This window comes from Vespa crabro, chromosome 11 (assembly GCF_910589235.1).
Source record: "Vespa crabro chromosome 11, iyVesCrab1.2, whole genome shotgun sequence".
Lineage (NCBI taxonomy): Eukaryota > Metazoa > Arthropoda > Insecta > Hymenoptera > Vespidae > Vespa > Vespa crabro.
In genome coordinates, this window is record NC_060965.1 from 7,408,107 (window position 1) to 7,434,421 (window position 26,315).

A 26,315-nucleotide genomic window follows, 5' to 3' on the forward strand; every position below is an offset into this window, starting at 1 on the left:
ACCAACGAGACTCTTCTTGGAAAACACCTTCTTCTCGAACCTTTCTAAATCTTTTTACGAGCTTTCCTTCTTCGATCGAGCTCTGATCTGAAAGTAATAAATTTTTTCTAATTTTTCTAATCGTATGTTATTCTAAAAAAAGAAAAACAAAAATTAATCTAACTTTCGTTTACATCATAAACTCAGTATTACAAAAAAGTGAAAAGAAGAAATTTAAGAAAAAAATGAGAAAGTTTGATGCGACGTTTGAATGTAATCATTTATCGTTAATGTTTTAAATAACCCTTAGGTAAAGTTGTCGAAGTTGCAATATGCATTTTTCAAATTCCACGAATATCTGTTTCATTTGAAAAGACGTCGAAAAAACTGCAATCAGTCCGGTTTTTAATGTAAAAAAAGAAGAGATAGATAGATAGAGATAGAGAGAAAGAGAGAAAGAGAGAGAGAGAGAGAAAGAGAGAGAAAAGTAGATTTTTGTCGGACAGTTTTATCAGGCAGAGTTGAAGTTAATCTGTCTTTGCGATAAGAAAAGCACAGACGAGTTTGCAACGCACTTCAGGATGCCTTTCATGTGAACATGATAATTATATTTACGAGATGACGAAATTCCCTGTCGTTATACGACTCGGACAAGATACGGATTTACTCTTCGTAATTAGAGAAGAAATCGAAAAATAAAAAAGTAATATCGAAAGTTAACCAATTATAGATCTTGGATTTTAATTTATATTTTGTATAGTATAGTATATTATTATTTTCCGCTCTTATAAGGGTTTAATATACTGAATAAATTTTAACAAATTAAAATAATTTTATTTAAATTTAATTATAGAACTTTATTTTATAAGGTACCTATCTATCTATGTTAAAATATTATCGATGTTTCGTACTAATATAAAATAATCGTATTAATTGGAATTTTGATTAATACACCATAACGATTTCAATAATTGGTTCTCTTGAAGGAACCTCTCGAAGGATATAATCGATTCGGGACTAATATTCGAATCGTTAAAATTCTCATAGATCCATTGAACGTATAGATCGGTAATAATAATTAGCCGTTAACCCGTAAACGCAATCCGAATGCATTGTGACGCGTGTAAGATAATAAGCGGACGGAAATCCACGATTATTGTGCCCGAGGCAGAAAGGGCATCCGAATGAGCACCGGACGAACCATTTCCACGGTTCACCGCCCTTCGTTTCAGAACTGCGTATGATTACCGGTACCAACGATTATTTTGTTTGCTATACGGACCATGGGGACGAACGTAATTAGCATTAGATGTGAAACGAGTTGTGAGGTTGGGAGGAATAATACCTACGTTGAAAAGTCAAAGGATGATTTCCTCTGAAACATCGAAGAAAAACTATCTCTCACGTAGCAATGCATGGTGAGAAACCATAATCGCGGATGAACCTTTTCTTTTGTCAAATAATTGACTTTTTAAGATTCTCCAATGGTGACGAAATTTTGTTCCTAAGCGAATTTTCTTTCAACACACGATACATTATATGTAATAAATTAATTTTTTTATATAATCTTCATCGATTTTTCAATTCTATTTATTTTTTTTATTAGTATCTGAAATGACAAATTCATATAACAATGAAATTTTATTTTATTAATTAATTAATGTAATTCATTTTATCAATGATAGTATTAAGATAATAGTTCTTTCATTATTAACAGCGTATAATGATAAATTATAAGTTAGTATGATTAAATAACTATAGATTTATCAATGTATCTTTATTTCGTTGGTGGTCGTACAATGAGCTTAATTAAAATTATTTAATTTTCGATATGAAAACTACAAGAAAGAAGTAACAATTCAAAAGAAGTAAACACTTTGTTTATCCTATTTTAATATAGTTCACCGGAAAATTTAATTTTTGTTAATTTTTAAATAACAGAAGATCAAATAATTTACGCTCACATCAGAAATATATAAACAAAGATATTTTTTATTCATAGTTTCATTACTTATTCATAACAGTAACGAAAATTGTTAATAACAATTCTTGATTTGTTGTATAGCATACTTTTTTGCTTCATACTTTACCGAATTATTTGCATTATTCGAAATTTTTTATTCGACGGAATTTAACTTATAATAATTAATATGTGAATTTATTAACAATGGTCATCGTTACCCATAGTATCCGTCACGATGTACAAAATGTGATCATTTAATTTTATCCAACTTTTAATTCAATTTGTTATAATTTTATTCCACTTTTAATTAAATTTTTTTCTTATTTTTTTAATTTAATTGAATTTGTTCTTTTTTGTTTTATTGATCTGTAAATGAACAAAATTAATATAGTATGATAAAATTTCATTTAGATGATAGTATTAGCGTGATCTTTTCATATGTCTTTCAAGGATTAATAATTATTGAGTTAATTCGATTTTATGTAATCATATTTGAAAAGATAAGATTCGTGACGAAAAACCGAAATTGTAATATCTCTCAGATGTAATATCATTCTTTTCCGAGCAACATATATACAAAATGTCATATTTCTTGAGTGATCAAACGAGAGATTCAAGGTTTTCTACTCTTTTTGTTAAAAAAAAAGCAAAAAATAAAGTGGCAACAAAAAAAATGAAAAAACGGAAAAGAAGGATAAAGGAATGAAAAAAAGAAAAAATAAACAGCAAATGACGTCTATAAAAATTCAAAGTTTATTGACGCATAAATTACGCTTTATCTCGGAACGAACAAATTGCGATCTCGATGTGATATTGTGTAGGTAAAAAAGTGCGTGCGTGTGAAACGTGAGAAACTGTAACGATGTGATATCATTATATATATATGTATATATATATGTGTATGTGTGTGTGTGTGTGTATATTATTATATATATATAATCGAATAAATGGTAATGCACCTCATCTGAATCATCCGATTGCACTGCATTCTACTCTAGAAACATGATCGTCATTAAGAAACCGCGTCTTGTCTTTTTCAACAACAAGAATAATCGACATAGGAAGCACTCAATCTCGATCTCTCAAGAGATCGAAGTCATCGTCGATTGAGAACACGTCGAGTCAAGTTTTAATCGTAAATCGAAATTATAAATCAATAAACACGAAGTCGTAACCACGAACGAGAGAAAGAGAGAGCATGAGAGATTTCTAAAGTGCATCCACGTGTTTATCTCGTCCTCGTTTCACAAGCGCACATTTTTTCCATTCTTATTTCCGATACGAAATCCTCACGATTATAGGCATTCATACACGCCTATTTACATATACCTGTTGAAGTTGTTTTACATTATTTTCATATTACGGTATTTTGAATGTTTTTCTTATGAATCGCGTATTCTATTCACGTGCAACATGGTTAAAATTACGTTTAATCGAGTATTGATAAACAAATATTGATGAATGTAACATTGTTTATGAGATCATTCCAATTTTCTTGTCATACAATTAATTACATGTGTAATATAGTTTTTGTCGAAGATTGATATAAGTACAAGAGAGTTAACATTTTTGCAAATGGATATGATATAACCGTGCATTTGAAGTGATTGTAAAAGTATTGCTTATGAATATTCTATATAAGCAATCGTAACGTTCTTCTTTTACTCTTAACAATTATTTTATTATTTTATCCGTATTTAATGTTTATTTCTAATTTGATATAGATATATACATTTGATATTTAAAATCCATAGGTAATAGGATATGAATATTATCTGTATATATATATATATATATATATATATATATATATATATATATATATATATATACATATACATATATATATGTATATGTTTATATACATATATACATATATACAATATATATATATATATATACATACATTTAATTATTCATATAGTTTCTCTTTCAATTTATAATGAGATTAAAATAGCATTATTACAGATGCACGCATCGCGAATGATTAACATTGGTCAGGACACGGGTCTCGTTGTAATTGGCTACGTGTTTAACGCATTAATTACTGTACGATGATCAGTACTGGATTTTCAAATAAACTTCGTTTGAATCCTAGCGGCTATATTACTTTCAATATTTAATTGCAGATCATTTACATTTCTTCGTTATGAATTCCTTTTTTCTTTCTTTTTCATTTTTTATATCGTACAATATATATATATATGTACATACAATATCGAATGTTACATGATCAACTCGAAGATCGCGAAAGATCAACAGATTTGTAAAAATTTGTTGAAAGGTATCAATTAAACAGTAATTATCAGTGATAATACAAACCGAGGAAACATCCACATGGAGCAATTAAATAAAAGAAAGGTATTGAATGCGTGCATAAATTTATACATATACATACACACACACATATATATATATATATATATGTATATATATATATCCACATTATTATATAAAATTTCTTTCCATGTTCTTGACGATAAAGTCGAATTCATCGATCATTCATTTTTATAAAAATTAAAGAAAAACATTATATCATCTCCATTTTTGTTATTTTGTCCATTAAATATCGGATCGTTGGTTAAGATCGATTCAAGATCAGCAGAAAATGCTTGGAACGTTTTTGATGAGCGTCTAAGGAAGTAAAGATCGATTCAAAGATCTCTCTAGATGTGCTTACGCGCTTGCTCGCTCGCTCACTCGCGTGCACGCGACTCGTATTACCTGGGATAGATCGAGTCGGCACTCGCAGTGACTCACGTCGAATCGCGGACGAGTGGGTGTGCAGTTACTTACGTTGCATACGTTCAACGTACAGGGCCGCATTAGATAACAACAATAGGGCCCTTGTGTCTAAAAGTAAGACGAAAACAACAACGATAAAAGAGAGAAACAAAACGGGAGAGAGAGAGAGAGAGAGAGAGAGAAAAGCAAAGAAAGTTTCGTTGCTTTCTCTCGATTTTTACGTTTCACTCTTTGTTCGGCGTTTAACCAAAGAATATTTCAGACCTAAGATCGTTAACGACTTAACAAGCCACCGATTTAGTTCTAAAAATAAGGTGAAATATTTAACTGTCGTTTGAATTTCGCGCCATCGTTCTTACCGTTCACACCTGGAACATGGCCGTCATCACCCATATTGGATTTTTGAAGTAGATTATTTCGGAAACAAAGTATCATAGAACAAAATTTTATTTGACATTTTTAATTCAAATTTTCGGAAGAAATTCAACGATATCACGGACGTTGACATTACGAATTCGTTTTTCGATCATATGAATTCCTTGTTAACTTAAACATTCCTTTTTCTTTAACATTTTTATGATTTATCCGGCTATGCGAAACTGCATTGCACTTATTGCACTTGCGACATACTCGTAAAGAACAGTGCGCCATAGCTAACTATTTCTGTGTTTTAACGTATAGGTGGTACCTACGCATAATCGCGAAGGAAATCTAGCGTTTAGCGATATTCATGCGAGTAACGCCTCGTAGAATCGACGCCGACGCGTAGGCAAAATCGTCTTTGATCGTCCCGTATCTCTTTCTTTCTATCTATCCTTCTTCTTTCCTCACTCTTTCTTTCTCTCTTTCTCTCTCTTTCTCTTTCAATCTCTTTCTAACCTCTCCACAGATGGTAAGTTGCAACGATTTGATTTTACAATCTTCTCCTATCGAAAGTCAGTGGCTCGTTTATACGTTAGTGCTTATATCTCTTGATGAAGAGAAATAACCGATGGAAATTGAGATGTCGGTAATATCCTCAAGATAGAGAGAGTGAGAGAGAGAGAGAGAGAAAGACAGAGAGAGAGAGAGAGAGAGAGAGAAAGACAGAGAGAGAGAGAGAGAGAGAGAGAAAGACAGAGAGAGAGAGAGAGAGAGAGAGAGAGAAAGACAGAGAGAGAGAGAGAGAGAGAGAGAGAGAGGACAATAATTTATAAAACAAATATTTTTTTCACAATATGGAGTTATTATTGCAAACAAAATATAAAGAAAATGATCGGAAAAAGTCGAATAATTTTTTTATCAAAAACGGCTTTTAACATCTACAATAAGTTATATACAGTTTCTTTCAATCTCTTTTTTATCTGTTTCCTTTTTTTCCTTTTTTTTGCTAAATATGTAATTCTGAAAAGAAAGAACAACGGCACTTGATCCTTTTCAATATTTATAAAATGTTTAGTAGTTTATTATTCAATATGCATCCTTTTTGATTTGCATAGATACTGAAAACGATCTACGTCACATACGCAATGATCGAATACAACATTAAAATGCATAAACACCTTCCTGTGTAGATACACACACACACACACACACACACACACACACACACACACACACATATATATATATATATATATATATTATAACGTGCTATTTCTTGTTTCTCTTGTGCTTTTTTTTTACTCTTATTTATTGATGTATGTGTGCATTCGCAAACTGTATCTACATGTAATTGATAATATTATTTTTATGATGTAAAATAACATACATCACAATGCTTGACACAAAATAATGATAGTAGATATATTCCTCAATGTTGGCTAAGATTTTTTTTTATTTGATAAATAATCTGAAATAGTAACAATTGTTTACAAAAACGATCGATTCTGATTATAAAAGCAATTTGTTCGTACTATCGTACGTTTATGTAAATTAACGAATTATAAAAGAAAACAGAAAAAGAGAGAAAAAAGAAACATATACGAATAAAGACAAAGAGGAATAAAAAAAAAACTTGAGGAAAATCATAAAAAGATCGAGAATCGTTGTGGATAATAAAAAAACAAGAAAATAAAAGAAAAGAAAAGAGATAATGTTTATATAACGATACGTGCGAACGAGTTAGAGCAGCGTTGGCACATCGACACAACCCCAGAACCCCTACTTAGGCCAACCCGCTACTCTTTAGTACGAGTAGGTACACCAAACCAATGTTACGGACAATTTACTCGCGAAATTAGTTACAAAACGTTCGACCTATCTACCCATCAGCCACTTCCTCTTCCTCCACGATAAATAGATGGACGCTGAGCCATTAAATGCTGAGAGTGGAGGAAGAGTTATTGTTCACGGATTGCCATAATAGATACGAAATGTGTAAGCATCCTATGCACATATATTCACACACGCGTGCGCGCACACACATACACACGCACATATTCATGCATATATATATCACGCGCGCGTGTTTGTGTGTATGAATGTATGTATATATTATATATATATATATTTATTTATTTATATTTATATATATACACACATATATTAGGACACAAAAAGACATTATTTACGTACATGGTCATAGAAATAGGATACAAATGGATGTATCAATAGTACTGGTAATTCGACAATAGCAATTCTTTGTCTATGAAAGACTAGAAACTATAATATTAATTTCTTTTTTAATGTAGTCATATATTTAGATTTTTAACCGTTGAAATTTATTTTACAAGAGAATAGTTCGATGATAAGAAAAGTAATCATAAAGGCGATGTCGTTTTGGCACGATGTCTCTCTATCTCTATTTCTCTCACTCTTTCGACAATTCGTGTTTTTCTCTGATTAAAAGAGTAGCCGACAAAAATTCCACTCAAACGTCTCAAGTCAAGGTTGTCGTTGTTTGTTGTATTAATTATTTTCGAGATTTTACTGTCAAGAAGGTCAGCGTTGCATATATATAATGTATGTATATGTATGTATGGATTTTTACGTATTCGAATAAATCAGTTAAAAAGATCGTTAAAAATTGGATAAAATAGCTTTGATAACTACATTATGTTACTAACACAACACGCTATACTTTTTTATCGGGATTTGATCGAGTGATTAGATACCTAAATGTAATTTCATAACTTTTTTCTTACTCTGTCTCTCTTTTTCTCTCTTTCTACATATATATATATATATATATATATATATATATATATATATATATATATATATATATATATATATAGTATTATAAATATTAATCGATACTATAACTAATACTAATATTAACTATAATAGGTTCGTTTACGTAAAAAATGTTTCATTCAATATATTCTAATCTGTCTAATGTTTGATATTAATTTTTAAATCTGATTTTGATTTTCTTTCTTTCTGCTTCTTCTATTTTTAATCGTTCAATTTTCGGATACGCAGCCTTTCAGACTTTCTCATGGCCGTTATTAAGCATTATTCGGTGGTTAACAAGAGTCACGGCTCGGGATCGCCAGGAAACAGATATGATGCGCGTCACGAAGCGTGAAAAGCTTGTACGCACCCACCGATTTATGAACTGCTCAACGTATGGAGGACACACACGTGTTATACGACTGCGTGTGCGCGTGTATATATATTTATGTGCATGCGCGCGTACGTTGAAATCTTTTTTTTCATTTCCTTCATACAGGACTTGCGTTTCTTCTCTCTCTCTCCCTCTCTTTCTCTTTCTCTCTCACTCTCTCTCTCTCTTTCTCTCTCTCTCTTTCTCTGCTTCTTTCTCTCTCTCAATCTCTCTCTCTCTCTTAATTTCTCTCTCTCAATCTCTCTCTTTCTCTTAATCTCTCTCTCTCCAATCGCGATTAGAGTTAAGAAACTAGGCTTGAAAATAATCACCGGTCGTTTAACGATAGGATAATCTTAATGGTTCGGGTTCGATCGAGAACGTTTCGATAATGTATTTACTTACGATGACTCACAAAAGTAATTACGTTATAAATTTGTTCGGAATTAAGTAATCCTTTTTATTTTATTTTTTTTATTTTGTTTATTTATTTTTTTTTCTCGAATAAACGAAATATTCCTACAATTTACAAATCGATTGAAAGAAACTAAGAAACATCTCGTGGGATGGAAAAAAATATGAATGATCAAAATCTACGTATATAAAAAAAGGAGAAGTAAAATTAATTATCACGGTTAATAATTTTCGAACGAAAGAAATACTTTCAATACTGAGAGAAAATCCGAACTAATCGTGACATACTGAACGTCTCATAAGATTAAATAAACAAAATATATAAATTATCAAGATCTAGATATAAAAAAATGTATGAATTAAATTATATGTAATACGTAATACAATTTTTGATGAAAAATAAGGTCCTAAACATTATCCCATCTAATTACTTTCTAATCATAATTTCACATCTATTCAAGAAAAGATGATTAGTTTTAACGATCAAACGATCGTCATTTTTGTAAGATACTAAATCGCATAAACGTTCGATCTCAAGTATCGTATTTCACTCGCGTTTAACTATAATTTCTAAGTCACGAGAGAGTTCAAGAACTTCTAAGAGAGATCTCTCTCTCTCTTTCTCTCTCTTTTTCTCTTTTTCTCTCTTTCTATCTTTCTATCTTTTTCTCCTTCTCTATACTTTCCCACGAAATTCCATGTAACTGATAACGGCTTAACGGATTCCCATCGTTCGCCGATACCGCTCGATTCTATATTTATCGACGTCGAAGAAGGAATGCGTTGAGTTAGTAAGAGACATCATCGTCGATGTGAATTATCTACGCGTGTCGCATAACTCGAATGAGACGTTTTTACACCTTTCTTTCTCTCTCTCTCTCTCTCTCTCTCTCTGTCTATCTTTCTGTCTATCTATCTATCTATCTATCTATCTATCTATCTATCTATCTATCTATCTATCTATCTATCTATCTATCTATCTCTTTCTCTTTAACATCTTATCTATTTATCTTTCTTTAACATTTATGAACTCGCTCTTTTTCACATAAGAATCGTGACAGATCGTTCATCATTTCTATAACGATTTGTATCTAAAAACCTAATCGAGAATATCTTCTTGAATTTAAACTTCATAAATTAGCATGACAAAAAATCATTATTCGCCATCGTTATATCTATTTCCAGTGAATTACAAAATAAATTTGTTTCTAACGTAATCTACAGATTTGTTTAAATCGTTGTATATCCATTTACGGCGAATTATAAAATAAATTCGTTTCTAACGTAATCTACAAATTTGTTTACATCGTTATACATCCATTTACGGCGAATTATAAAATAAATTCGTTTCTAACGTAATCTACAAATTTGTTTACATCGTTGTATATCCATTTACGGTCAATTATAAAACAACATCGTTTCTAAGGTAATTTATAAATTTGTTTACATCATTATACATCGTCGACAATAAAAATAATAATTTAATACTTGTAACGTAATAAAATGTATCGACAAGGTTATTCCGTTTTTTGCAACATAAAATAATTAATAAATTTTTAATATCGTTTATCGATATTTAATTAACGATGTAATTTCTATTAATATTATTTAACAAAAATTTTTTTCCCCGTTCTTATGATAGAATCTTTTAAATTCATCTCCATCGAAACAAGTCGTTTTTAGATTTAATAAATTGAATACTTGATTTGATGTAAGAAAAAGAAAAAAAAAGAAAAGAAAAATAAAACAAATATAATCGATCCAGGTTTTTATGATGAATATCGTACACGATCATTTTTTTTCTTTTTTCTTTTTCCTTCTCATAGATCATAATTTTCCTTGAATTTTATCTAATTTCTGAAGAAATCAAGGGACGATTATATATCTCTTCCGCGGAAATACTATCAACTTCTTCTATCTCGAGCGTATCAAAAGGGAATAGATAGACGGAAGGTCAAAAGTCGATAATGGCGGATGCACCACTCGAGATAGACGCGTATCCGTCGACCAGCAACTTCTTCTTCCTTGATCTTCGTAAAAGAGTCGACGAGTTGGCAGGATAAGAGGCGGTGGTGGCCTCGCTGCTGCAGTTACTGGCCACTACAGGGCACGTGGAAAAGGAATATAAACTCCGCCGAGACCGTTATTCGTTCGACATACGCTCGCCATTCAGTCTTTAGAAATTGCGTGGAACGATAGTTGCCTCTCCCTCTCTCTCTCTCTCTCTCCTTCTCTCTTTCTCTTTCTCTCTCTTTCTCTCTCTCTCTCTCCTTCTCTCTTTCTCTTTCTCTCTCTTTCTCTCTCTCTCTCTCTCCTTCTCTCTTTCTCTTTCTCTCTCTTTCTCTCTCTCTCTCTCTCCTTCTCTCTTTCTCTTTCTTTCTCTCTCCTTCTCTCTTTCTCTTTCTTTCTCTCTCTCTCTCTCTCTCTCTCTCTCTCTCTCTCTCTCTCTCTCTCTCTCTCTCTCTCTTTCTTGCTACGTATAGCTCTTGAAATGAGCCTAGTCGATAATTAACTTCTTAACAGGTAGAATCTTTTTCATGTCAAACACACACCTTCTTTATTTATTTACTTATTTTTGTTTTATTTCTTTTATTTTTTTCTATATTATTGCTACTACTTCATCAGGTGAATGATTTATTACGTTGATAGATAACTTTTTTCACATCTTATTATTAACATTAATGATAAATAAAAGACGTGTGTAATAAATATACTTCCAGACAAAAAGATAGATCATTGGGATAGAAATATACCGTTTTATTTTTTCTTTTTTTTCTATTTTTTATAACTTTGATCATTCAGTCAATAGTAATGAATTATATAAATTATTAATTTTGTTTTTTACGACAACTTGGGTTATGTTTTTCTGTAGTTTTTCAACTGATAGATATTTTCCAATGTAAATTGCATGTGCAAGATCGCTTCAAGAACTTTTAATGATATTTAAATTGTGGAAATATTCAAATGATTGAAGATATCATATTTGCGAAAGATTAATCGTTATTTTTCTTTCAACTATAATTTTCAATATTTTCCAATAACCTTTCGATAACTTTTCTATTTCTATTAAATGCAATAAAAAGTTGTTCGAAATACACCAATTTTCTTTCGGTATTACATACACATTGCAATTATTTACAAATTTTTTTTAGTATACACACTATACATAGAATCAATATTATTTAAAATATAACAAATTTACCCTTTATTATTGTGATATCATTTTGTTCGTAAAAACGACCGTCATATTTTTTCTTTTACCAATAAAAAAGTAAGATAAAGAAATGAAATACTTAACTTCAAAAGACATATCAAGATCAATTTCGTGACTCATCGTGCTCTTTTCTGTAGTTAATGAAAAGATGTCTACCATCGATGACGGTAGACATAGACATAGTTTCGAAAAAATGGACGTCATAAAAAAAAAAAAAAGAAAAAAGTACTCGGAATGCTTTCCGACTAATGAGACCGCTGGCAGGAAATTACTCGGGCAACTTTATTGTACACTGACCTCCATCTACGTGAGCTCTATGTGGGTGTAATTCGCGACAGACTCGATGTATGTACGCTAAAGAGGCGCCCGCTATCAACTAGCCATGCTTCGGGACAATAGATTGTCTGTAAATTACCTTTGAGGGTAGGATAGAAAAATAAAAAATAATAATAACAATAATGAGTAAGAGAGAGAGAGGAAAAGAGAGAGAGAGAGAGAAAGAGAGAGAGAGAAAGAAATTGAAATTTACCATTTTTTCTTTCTTACCGATTTATTACTTTCTTTGTAAGATTAATATAATTTATTTATATAGCTCACTTAATTTAATCGTAAATAAATTAATTCAAAAAACAAAAACATAAAAGAATAAAACAAAAAAGGAACATCGCACGATGAATAATATATGAAATAAATAGACCTACTACAGTGTTTAAAAGCTGAACATATTACTTTTTGTTTTCAACGTAATTTATGTTTTCTTTAAAAGGTAGAGAAAAAATACTCGTTTAGGCGTCTCCCGATTCTGATAGGCGTAATTTTAAGGGAGAAACCATCGTCGATCGATTCGGGAAGCTCGAAGATTCCAATTTGAGCCCGTTTTCCCGACGATAATTAGGTCTAATTCTCTCATTATTATAATAACGCGATATTACGTTCCATTCCTTAGTGCTTTCTCCTGGTATTGCGATGCTTTGTCGGTGGATTTAATGCCAACTATATGTACCTACATACGTAGATACTGTGTAATTCATAATCAAGAAGATCAAAGGTCCGAGAGAGATAGGACAACGAATAAAATCATTGATCATTTAATCAAAACAATATTTCTATTACATTTAGAATTATTTCAATGATATTTAAAAGAAGGTATAATTGATTGTATCATGATTGATGATGAAATATGCATAAAAATCAAATTGATTCTAGAGTAAAAAAGAAGACAAGAAAAATGTCAAAAAACACTGTGAAAGAGAGTGAAAGAAAAAAAAAAGAAAAGAAGAAAGAAAAAGAGAAAAAAAAGAAAGAAAAAAGAAAGAAAAGAAAGAAAAGAAAGAAAGAAAAAAGAAAAGAAAAAATGATTATTTGCCAGGCTCTTGCAAATCAAGCACGCGTGAGTATATACGAGAAGGGTGTTGTTGTGCCGAGTATACCGAAGACCTTATACGAGGTACCTCGTGTCATCGCATACTTAATGTAACGTAAAGAAGTGCTTTGTAGCCAGTACGGAAGTCTAAGTCTCTGTGTAACGCACATTAGCATTACCGGCTAACACGCCGAGGACGGATTGTAAAGCATCGGTATCTCCTGTAATAACTGTGAAGTGACACCGTGCTTATCATACTAATGGGAGAGAATTTAATGACAACGATCACTCGACATAGTTGGAATATTACAAATGAAAAATCATAAAATTCTTGTGAAAAAAGTTATCGTCGTCCTTTAACGTTAGATACGCGAACGTAATATAAAATTGCATAGGATCTAAGTTATCGATAAAAGTGGAAAGTTAATCGTGGCATTCGAGCGGTATAATCGAAGGTAAAGTATCGGGCCTGATGATTGCCCTGGTGCTGTTAACCACGCGTGCGAGTAGTGAAAAACCGGTCTTTACCGTCGCTCGATTAAAGCTTATCAAAAAAGTAATTCTCTCATCTCTCTTTCTTTCTCTTAGAAACAGGTGGTTACGTTTGACATGATTAAAAAGGAATATTCCTTTTACCTTACCTCCTTGTTCATACACCATACGAATTGAGAACGATTATCCATCAATCAGAGAAGAATTTTCGTTTAGATCAGGGATGATTCGTAATTCCCGCGCTTTTTCTCACGTGGTTACCGTATAACTCGTTTTACTCATAAAACTCGGCTTCGATTTGATTAAAAATTCTTAACGCACGCGTGGCAGCTTATTTTCGAAAAGAAATATGAGTTGTGTGTGACAAAAAATGTAAATAACAACTATAACATTAGCAATAACTACAGCAATGATAGCAATAACAACAATAACAGCAACAACAACAACAACAACAACAACAACAACAACAACAACAACAACAACAACAACAACAATAATAATAATAATAATAACAATATACCATCGGTAAACGTGCAGATAAATCTTAAAGAAAATAACGGTGGGCGTGTAATATCTCATCGTTGATGATGCAAAGGGTTAAATCGTCGAGAAATCGAAGGTGTCAGAAGGATAAGATATCGTCGAAAAGTGGCTGCGTCTCTCTTTCGTGTTTCCACGCGCGCATTCATATTTATTTGTCGGAAATAAAGACATTTTTGTGGTGGTACTTGGTTGGCTGTGTCGCACAGTACTCTTCCGCGAAGTACCGTTAGACTCGGCCCGCCCCGGGTCTCTCTTCTTCTTCTTCTTCTTCTTCTTCTTTAGCGACTGTATACTACTACTACTACTACTTCTTCCTCGGTCTGCCCTACCATGCCCTGCTGCCGTTGCTTGCTGCTGAGGAACATGGAATCAGAAGTCCGGAGGTGGCTTCCATTGCCCGAGGCCAAACCTTGAACATAAGTCCCGCGACCTCCACCCTCTCTTTCTTTTTTTTAATAAGACTTGCTTGAGACAGAATACTGTTCAAATATATTTTCTCTCGCTCTGTTGCAAAGGAATTAAAAAAAAAGAATTACTTTTAAAATCAAAGTTATTCTATATGCGAACAAAATTATGTAAATATGGTAAATATATGTTTTTATACTTTTTTCTTTTTTAACTTTAGTTTTGTAACTATGAAAGTAGTTGTGCGAGTTCATTATATGGCATGTATTATATACATACACACACATATATGTAAGATGAATCTCTCACTAAATGTTTATATCTAAAATACATTTCAGTTGCTTGCTTTTGATCGTACGAATAAATATTCGAATCATATATAATATTAATTAACGAAATATTTTATAATTTTAATAAATTTGTTTTTTTTTTAATTTTAATTTCGTTTTAATTTTAATTTCTTTAAAATTTTTATTTCTATTGTTTTATTATTTTCAAAATTCAGGATTTTTTTTTAGATTTCTATAGATATTTATCGAATAAACGTATTTTTATTATTATACTTTTGTAACTTGTAAAATAACTAATTTAACGATATGAGCTTAATTTCTATTGATTTCATTTTATTAACATACATTTTCGGATATGATTAATGAGTAATTTATTTATACTTTCGACCACTTCTGGATCGATTTAAATATACGTATGTACATAGGATCCTATCTCGCCTGTCTCTACTGATTTTGAAGGTAATCAGGAAATTTTAAGAGAACTAAGATTTTTTATTTGATGTCTTATTTAGTACTAAAAATGATTGAAAGTCTAAAAGAATCATTGAAGATTTTCGTATCCGGAAATCCGTTAAAATTAATGGTAATCATTTCGAATAATTTAATATAAATGTTTTGTACCGAAACATATCCAAATTTTAAATCTCATCGCTTTTTCCAAAAGTTATTCTTTCTCGTTATTTAAAGGTCAATAAATTCACATCATTACAAATATAATAAAAAATATTTTTTTATAACTTGTCATTAATACTGTGGTAATAAAAATATATAGACACATAGTAAATATATTAAAAAAATATATAGATGCATATATATAGTCAAAAAAAAATATCCAAAACTTGGAAATTTCAGGAAAGGTGAGCATGAAAAAAAAATTATTTGTTAATCAAAATATTATCCTTCTTGCGTCGAACAATTTTTTCTTTCGAAATATTTCTGTAATATTAAAAGCAATAAAAGTAATTAAAGCATTCGAATTAGATAAAACATCCTATATGTACATACATATTATATTGATCTCATTTGATTATACATTTGCCTTTTTTTTTATTTAATTATGTCTCATTCATTAGCATTTTATTGTTTATAAATTACATATTATTGCTTTTTATGACCTTTTCTATACTGGATCCTTATTTGTGTTTTATATATTTTTTTCCCTTTCTCTTGTATTCTTGTTTTTTCTCTTTCTCTTTCTCTCTCTCTGTCTCTCTCTCTTTCTCTTTCTCTCTCTCTGTCTCTCTCTCTTTCTCTCTTTCTCTTTATCTTTTTCTTGTTTCTACATCGCCAACGTCTACCGCATATTCGTTCTAATTGATAACGACGTAGTGCAGAAGAAATATGTCACACGAAATCTGTCGAGATCACAAGCATTCGTTTTATCCTTGTTTATTTTATTTTGTTCCTATCTTTCCCTTTCTTTCTCTTCCTCTCTCTCTTTTATTTTCTTTTTATTTCTTTATTTTTTTCTCTTTTGTTTTACCGCCCTAAGAAATTCAGTTATTAATACGTTATAGATTTATCTGCTGCTACTTTTTCGGAGACAGCTAGAAAGCCGAACGATGTTAACTCGACGTTACGAGCCGATGATAAACGCGAGGGACTTTGATTAATTAGTCCCGATGAATTCGGTCGATAAGCGATAGGTTCGTGAAAAAGATAAAAAAATAAAAGAAAGAGAGAAAGAAAGAAAGAGAGAGAGAAAGAGAGAGAGAGAGAGATATCGGTCAAAGCGAACGACTTTTTAGTGGGACGGAGAAAGAAGAAAATTTCATTTATATAGACACGAATAGATCCGATGAATTTATATTGCACATACATCAACGTATTTGTTCTATATATGTACATATACACATGGAGTAGTCATTTTACGGACCGATAGAAAAAGAAAATTAAGAGTTATCGAAAATATAGAATGTTAAAAGTAAATTTTATTTTTATATGAACTAATAATTACTAATATACGTGTAGGCATGTGAAAGTGCTTACGCTTATTTACTTACGTGTAAATAATTAGCTCGTGAAAAGTTTATTGGGATTATATAAATATCGAGACGTAAACAACGTAGTGAAAATTTGAACAAAAATCGACGGTACGTTTCAAACTTCTTTTTTATCTCTTTTCTTTTTCTTTTTTTTTTGTTTTTTTTTCCTTTCCTTTCTTTTTATATCTCTTTCGACGAATTTTACAAGCTTGTAAAATTTATACCTATAATTCAGCTGACGTCCCGTTTAAATACATATTTATAACTATACAGCTAATGTATTAATAAAGAACTCGTGGTTTAATATATACGACCATATATTACATACCCATATCATATACTACTATATATAATAAGTAACGCGAGAAGTTTAATTGAACATTCTGGTGAAGCGTGGAAGCCAATGAGACCAGCGAACGACGACTATTCGTGGATTCTGAGCGAAATGTTTTCCGTGAAAGTTGAACGATAAACTTTTCTTCCCGGGTGGCTTGCTGGGTTTCTGCGAGACGGCCATGATAGAGAAGAGAAGAGAAGAGAAAAGAAGAGAAGAGAAGAGAATAGAAGAGATGAGAAGAGAAGAGAAGAAAAGAAAAGAGAAAAGAGAAGTGCCATGAAGACAAACGAGTGGCTTTGAAAAGGGAAGAGAATTTCGACGTGCGACACCGCGGGCTTTACTTTCCCAACAGTCGGGACTGTTACGTAAAATTTCGAACTCTCATCGAAACTTTGACTATGAGAATTATTACTCTTTTTTTTTCTTTCTTTTTTGGTCAAATACAAGTACTACTAAACGACGAAAAAAAGAGTTCAATTAGATATAACGTCAATTAAAATTCTTTTTCCATCAAATTTATCCCTTTAATTTTATAGCGAACTATTTTCAAAATTTTCAACGAACTGTTCATTCGGTTTTTTTCAATTTTCAAAAATCACATGACTTTCTTCGAACTTAAGGAGGCGTCATTTTTCATCACAAAATATTAAGAGAAAGCAAAATTTCTTTTTTTTATTTCTTTATCGATGAACTACAAAGTCATGTGTAGTCCATCGATAAACACTCCATGGATAATTTTCCAAAAGATTTTATTTCCTGTTTCAGCAAAGCGATAATCAAAAAAAAGTAAAAGGATCAAATGATACTCAACCAGTAATCTCTTTATTATATGTTTTGCATTTTCTCTGCCGACAAATCGCAAAATCGCGTAACATTTTTTCGAACACACTTCGTAAAAACTTTGTTCTTCTGTTCGGGGAACGTGATAAAAAAAGAAAGAAAAAAAGAAAGAAAAAAAGAAAGAAAAAAAGAAAGAAAAAAAGAAAGAAAAAAAGAAAACGAAAAAAGAAAAAGAAAGTAAAAAAAGGGACGAGAAATTTTTATTAGCAAATTTCTTTTTTTCCCTTTTCCCAACTCTTCTCTTACTTCGTTGACTTCAATGGGAAATAAATAAATAAATAAATAAAAAAAAAAAAAGAAAAACTGAAGGATTTGTAGGTACGTCGTAGGAGAGGCGTCGAAAGTGGTATTATGTGAGGCGGCAATAAAATTTTCGAAAGCCTCGGGCAGCAACCTCGGAATGAGGACTCCGATCACGTCGTCAGGCGTGGTAGTAGCTCTCGCGGACTTCTCGCGAGAGAGCTCGCTCGGCCTGTGATGAGTCTGCGTTGGAATCCTCTCTCTCTCTCTCTCTCTCTCTCTCTCTCTCTCTCTCTCTCTCTCTTTCTCTTTCTCTTTCTCTTTCTCTTTCTCTCTCTTTCTCTCTCTCTCTCTCTCTATCTCTCTATCTCTCTCTCTCTATCTTTCTTTCTCTCTTTCACTCTGAACATTGACCTACGGTACTCTGAAGATCAGGGAAAATTATATCCGCCGTTGCGTTGGCACGCACTCCGCCTCGCATCGGTGCACCGGATCAGCGAAGGCGCTGCTAACAGATGAGACCGAAACCGTTACGAAATATGATGCACGGGCGGAATGGCGCAGAGGCCAGTTCTCTTAGGGCAGACCCAGGCAGACCTGTGAGTCTGACTAACGAGTAGCTTTCGTATTTTGTCCATAAGAGATAATGATATTCTTTGATTTTTTACGATTTTTATAAAATCTTATATACATATATACCTAGAAGTAATACATTTATTTTGGCCATAAGAAAATTTAATTGTAAATTATAACTTTAGTTATAATCTATAAATTTGATTATAATCTATATATTTGGCTTTGCCAGTATAACTCTCTCTCTCTCTCTCTCTCTCTCTCTCTCTCTCTCTGTCTCTCTCTTTTTCTCTCTTTTTCTCTCTTTTTCTCTTTTTCTCTCTCTTTTTCTATTTTATTTTTCTTCATATGTAAAATCATTTAATACGTTATACGTCTTTAAGAATTTCTTAAAGCTCACTTAAATATTTATATTCTATTTTCTTTCTTTTTAGTTCTTGTAGTTTAAGTCAATTTATGTACTAAATACATGAAAAAATATTTTATTTTTTATAGCTAACATTCGACTGTTATTTATTTTTTATATTTCATATGATTCGAAGTTAAATTTTTAAGGTATGCAAGACCCACAGAATTTTACTCTTTCGTAGTAATGGCAAAAGAAAAAGAAAAAAGAAAAAGAAAAAAAAATAAAAAAAGAATAAAATGGCGGGTGGAAAGAAATACTGATCACCTGCAAAATTGCGCCGCGAAATCGTCGTATTCTCCTTCGTTCCTCTCCTACAAAAGAGAGTCTCCGTACTCTTTCGTGTCGGTCGTGATTCGTTCGCGATAAAATCTCCATTCGCTCGGCTTCTAAAGTACCTGCATTATTTTCCATCATCGAATTATCGGACTAAATATCTAAAGAGAACAAATTTTCCCTTTCTCTCTTTCTCTCTCTTTCTCTCTCTCTCTCTCTCTCTCTCTCTCTTTCTCTCTGTCTCTCTCTCTCTCTTTCTCTCTGTCTCTCTCTCTCTCTCTCTCTCTCTCTCTTTCTCTCTTTATTTCTAACTTTTCTAACCTCTCCCTTTTTATGTTTCTTCTTTATCGATTAACTAATAAATTTCTCTTTCATATACTCGTTATTTGTCCGTCCATAATTATGTGGAAAAAAAACCGAAAAAAAGAGATAGTTCATTTAAATATTCCACGAGATGTTAAAAGAGAAACGAATGATACCTATTTACAAAAAGATTTTAGCACGTTTTGATCGAACATTTGTTATCCTTTTTTTTTATGTTTCTTTTATTTTATTTTTTAGAATTACTTATAAAAATAAGTTTTATTTGCAAATAATCGTACGTAAAGCGGATACAATCTTTTGATAATTAAATAAATTCACTACGCTTACTTTTAGATATCGAAGAGTTTAAAAAAAAAGAATCAGAAGAAAAAGAAAACCATTAAAAATCGCGCAATATCTTCGTGGTTGTGGACTAAAATAAATTATTTGACAAGGATAAAAAATATAAATAAAATAAGAATAGTTGTTTACCAGTCAGAGAAAAAAAGCATTACAATACTACCAACGTTAAGGAAATAATGACAATATAAAGGAAAAAAAAAGAAAAAAAAGATTGGCGATAGAATAATTTGAAGAAGAAAAGAAATACTTAGAAACGAACGAATAAATGGACGAACGAACGAACGAACGTTTTCTTTGCGATCGATACCAAGAGCGTCCATAGATCCCAAAGAAGGTCTTTAGCCTTCTACGAGCGCGTAGCCACGAGTGCGCGCGCGCGCGCACGCGTATCTCCTGCGTGCAGGAAGACTACCGAGCACCGACTTTTAAGATGCGTACCGACACGCATTCTACGTGTCCCTCGGCTGCGTAGCAATCGTGTCAGCAATGCTGGACACCGTGAAACGCATGTAAATCCTTCTTTCGCGTTGCCGAAGTGCTTGGGTTTCTTTATACGCGAATACATACTTTCTCGCATCGCAAACGTACCTATCTAATGTACTTAAAAAAAGAAAAAAGAAACAAAACAAAAAAGGAAGATAAAGAGAAATAAATATTATGAAAAAAAAGCAAAAAAGAAAAAGAACAGAAAGCGAACATACGACGTATCGAAAAATATTTTTGAACGGGACGATAGAATGAAGGGTTACGTTGATGAAGAATGTTTCGAAATATTAAAGAAAAAAATTTATAACCAACTTTGTATTTATTTATTTATTTACTAATTAATTAATTAATTTATTTATTTATTTATTTATTTATTTATTTATTTATTTATTACTTTTAATTTTTTTGTTCCAAATTTAATTCACTTTTCACATATTTTTTTCACGCCTGTTTTTTTCTCTTTATAAATTAAAATTTCTCTTTCTGTTTACTTAAATTTATTGGAAAGATCATGTTATTAACATTTTTGTTTTTTTTTTCTATTATTTTGCTTAATTCATCTTTAGGAATCATTTCTATTATTATTACTTACTTTGCGAGGTGATTTAGCTTAGGCAAAACGAGCGTTACACGGCGATTGACATTGGCTTGGCGTCGAGCCAAGGCCAAAGCTCGGTTAACTTTAAGAAGAACGCGTCTACAATGTCTTCCTAGCGCGTTCTTACTTACGGATATTTTCAAAAATCTTTTAGAAAGTTTCGTTTTTCGAAAAAATCGGAAAAAAGACAAAAAAGAAAAAGACTGTAAAGATAAAATAAATTAGAATAAAAATGAGGAAGATAAATTTTTATATAAAGATAAAAGGATTATGAAGATGAAAACAAAAACGGGAACGAAGAAGATGAAAAAAAAGGAAAAGAAAAATAAATGAATAAATAAATAAATAAATAAATATGACAAAAGAAAAGTAAGATGAAGAAAGAGGGAAAAATATGAAACGAAAAATATGAACCGAAGAAAAAAAGAATTAATAAGATAAATAAAAATAAGTAAGGTAAGTACAGCGTAGGACGTGTTTTCTCGCAGTGATTTTCGAAGACGCCTTTCGAGAGGATTGCGCAAGGATGCAAAGGCGGATATAGGTCAAGAAACAAGATTGGTATCTGCCGAGAACGGCGTGCAAGCATAACCGAAGTCTCTCGACTCGTTCGAGCACTCGAGTCGAGCGGGTCAAAGCGGCGTGTTGTTGCTCGGCTGTTCCCTCGGTGTTCCTTCGCTCTTCTCTCACTGAGTTCTCGTTGAGCTCTTGTTGAGCTCTCGCTGAACTCTCGCTGAGTTCTCGTTGAGAGAGCATATATACACAGGAAGAACTCACGAGCTTCTCTTTCTCATTGCTGCCATCGTTCTTGATACTTTTGCTTCTCGTCGTCGTCGTCGTCGTCGTCGTCGCCATCGCTGCTGTTGCCGTTGCTGCTGCTACTGCCGTTTACTAACTTTCTAACGTGACTGAGCGCATTCGTAACTTATGGAACAAAGAAGCTCGTCTCGAAAAATATCACCACACCAACGGAACTCCGTTCTGCAACTGTTTCCCTCTTCTCTTCGCGAATCGCGCTTTACGAGCGATCTACGGTGTTCCCAAGCTCGACTTACCGTTTCTACGATCGTTTCATCTTTCTTAAAAGTCTCCTATAAACGAGTACATCACGATTTTTCTGATACTATTTTAAGACTACGGTATTAGAAAATAGGTTATAGATTTATACGTTTTCTTTTTTTCCTATTAATAATATACATAGGATATCTACATTCCCTTTCAGCACTTTCAGATTTCTCCAATCGAATCGAAACTTCAGTCAAACTAATTTTCCACTCCTCATGACCGGTTGTCGTGTATATTAATATTAATGTACTCGTTATAAATCGATTGTGAAAATGTTGCCCGGCGGTGTAAACTGACGATGATTTTGAAAGATTTTCAAAAGACTTGACGAATTAATAATTGTCGATTAAATACTTTGTTGCTTATCTGATAAACGTAATGATTTAGTCATCGTTTTTTTCATGGGATTCATTAATTTAATGTTAATTAATTTTTTTGATTTATTTAATGCATATTGTGAAATATTAAAAATATGGATAGATTGACGATGACGATGATGATTATAATACTCGGAATTTATAAAATAAAAATAAAATTAAGTACCTGCAAATAAACTTTGATAAAGAGTTTATTTTCTAAACGAACGATTTTTCATACGATATCGATGATGATCGAGATTATGAAATGGTTATATCAGCAATAAAACAAAGTATTTATTTCAAGTGATTTTGAGCTAAAGATAACCTACGCTTTCATAAATAAATTATCTGATAATTTGTTTTAATCAATTAAAACCATAAAAGAAATAACTTAAAAATATTTTACTTGCAACAATAATTAGCTACTGGATATGATTGGTTATAAAATATTTATTTCGCAATATGTTAATATAATTCATTAGTTTATGGATTGCTATATTTTCTTTTCTTTCCTCTATGAGTTTAAACAACATAGATATAAAAATTATTATAGTTTATCTTATAATCTTATATTTTTATCATAGATATAAGAATTATTATAGTTTATCTTATTATCTTATAATCTAATATCTTGATGTGGAAACAAGTGATAGACGCCGAAAGAAATAAAATATTTGCAGATTTTAGTACAAAAGTCGTGAAAACTGTGACTTTCATCATTTTTAATCGTTTGTCACACATAGTTATAATTTATCGAAATCGATTAACATTGAATTGACATGTATATAACAGAAATAAATCATCAAAATGTATTGTTTAAATTTTCATTATAGGCGCGGATAAAAAATTTGTAAAAAGGAACTTTTATTTTTTTCTTCGTGAATCCGATCAATCGTAATTCTTTAAAAAAAAAATTCTTTTTACGCGTTGTTCAATAATCTAATCTTTTCTACTTCTCAAAAAAATAATCAAATCGTTTGATTCAAATTTAAAAAAAATTAAATCTGTTGTATTCAGTTGTGCTCTTTATTATATGTAATATATTAATTGTTTATATAAAATGTAACTTACATAATACTTTGAAAAATATGTAGCTGTAATCCGTGCAATTCTATATTCTACATACTACATTCAATATAAGTGAATTCTTTCTGATCTTTTTTATCTCTTCGATACATTTCGATCGTATCCCTGTTATCTTCGACAGCTAGACAATATTCCATATATAATACTTATATACGTATACTTACATATATCGATATATCGAGAATCGAAGCGAGAATGAATTTCAATGAGGTAATGGAGAAAAAGAGTTAGGTGAAACCAGTCGATTATTTTGAGACGAAAACCTTCACGAAGGAGCTCGTAGGATTGTGCGTTACTTCGTGTACGTACGTGTGTACACAAATCATATCTCCCAAGATAGGAGTCTCAAACGAGTCTCGTAGGAAACGACGTGTTCCTTTTCGTTTCTAGCATCGCAGGAAATTCGCATCGACACGGGAATCGCATCTCCTTGACGATCGACCTATCGGAATGTGAGAACAGCACCTGAAGAGTAAACTGACATGCTCGTTGTCTGTTTACACGAGCCTGTCGATTTTTGTGTCAGGTACTTATGTGTTTGCTCGTTCTTGACTCGTAGATACTTATGTCGAAAGTATTCTTATTATATTTTTTCTTAGTCGAATAATCTTTTCTTTTTTAAATAAATAAACGTCGAAAAAAAAGAAAAAAAAAAGAAAATCTTTATTATTTTATTTGATGCATTTGATCCGATTATTTTTCTGAATTCATTTTACGTTCAATTAAAATTTGTCGAGTTTAATTCAAAATTACTATTTTATTTATTTATTGGATTAAAACAAAAATAAAAGTATTAAAGTATCTATAGCATATATATATGTATATATGTATATATATATATATATATATATATATATATATATATATGTATGTATAAATATGTGAGTGTATATAAAATTATTAAAAAATAAAATTTGATTTACATAAATCATTAAACACACTACGAATAAGTCGATAATCAGAGAGGTTAAGAATTTTTTTTTAAATTTAATATTTTAATCTAATTATTTAACCAAAATTTTTGATTTGAAAAATTTGACGATTTAAATAATCGGACATTTAAGGTTATTCGATTGATTTCGGTTCCTTAGTTCTTTGGAAAGGAGGAGGAGAAGAAGGAGGAGAAGGAGAAGGAGAAGGAGGAGGAGGAAGAAGAGAAAGAGGAAGAAGAGGAAAAGGAGGAGGAACCTTATCTGCTGCAAACATATAAGCTATCCTCGCAAAAGATATCCACGTCGGTATTGACTAGATTGCGAATGACTCCGGCCAATGTCACATTGAGATTAGATTGTTTGCAATTACTCGCTTTTCGTATTTGCACGGATCATCCTTCTCCGTTCGTTTTATCGCGTACGTCGAGCGGAGCTCGAAAATCGAACGACATGTATTTAGGTACTTCGATTCGTGAATTACGTGATCACCAGATGGAATTTCTTCGAATTTGTGAAACTCGATAAAAATATTAACATCAATCGATTTATTAGATTTCTGTTAAAAACTTTTTATATGTCTTGTTCTAGAGACTACAGTAATATTGTCATTATTATAAGCTTGTAATAGTAAATTATTCTATCTTATGATTAAGATTATAAGAATATATAAGATTATTAATAAGACTATCAATTCTTATCAATAATAAGTTTATTTTATTGGTAACTTTATAATATGTTCGGTTGCTCTTCTGACCCCATTTATGTGCTAAAAATACTAAATTATTTATACAATATCTGCAAAAAATTGCTAATAAAAAGATGAACAACATATTGTAACAACTGTGAAAACGATCGATCTAACTTCTATTTATACTGGTTCAGTAAAATTCGTCATAAAATTTAATTTTTTATAATTAAATATTATTTTTTGTTAATTTATACTTAGCAAAAAAAAGAACTATTAATAACAATTATTAATGTTGCATAGGATAGTTTTTTTTATTATTTTACATTCGGAATTTATGACATTTAATAAAAATATTAAAAACAATAATTCAATTCTTAGATTTACATAAATACGTTTATGCGATAAGCAACAAAGTATCGATATTGATAATTAATCTGTTAGATCTTTCGACAATCTTTAAAAATCACAGTCGATTTGCATCACGCGAACTTTTCACGATCAAATAACGAGTACATAAATATTAATCAACACGACGATCAGTCATGTGTAGAAGAGAATTAGTCACGCTGAAGTTTCTACTCAAGGAAACCTGAAAGTACTTCGGAAACGTAAATATATAATTAATTATATAATAAAACAAAAATATATATTGACTGTATTGAATCGGCTATTTTTAATATCGACGTCTGAATCCATTGCAGACCAGTATTTTATTGCTAATCATTCTCAGGTAAGCAAATACTCTTTTTGTCAAATATTTTATTTATAGTTCGTTAATGGTTAACAGAACATTGTCATGTTAAATATTTCATTTCAAGAAATATTTTTACAAATTACACAT

At 31.2% G+C, this 26,315-nt stretch overlaps 1 protein-coding gene across 4 annotated transcripts in view; it reads left to right on the top strand.

Moving 5' to 3' along the window:
- Positions 1–26,315, top strand: part of LOC124427920 (ras guanine nucleotide exchange factor P-like) — an 88,625-nt gene that overhangs the window by 3,155 nt on the left and 59,155 nt on the right. The gene's annotated exons all lie outside the window — the stretch shown is intronic.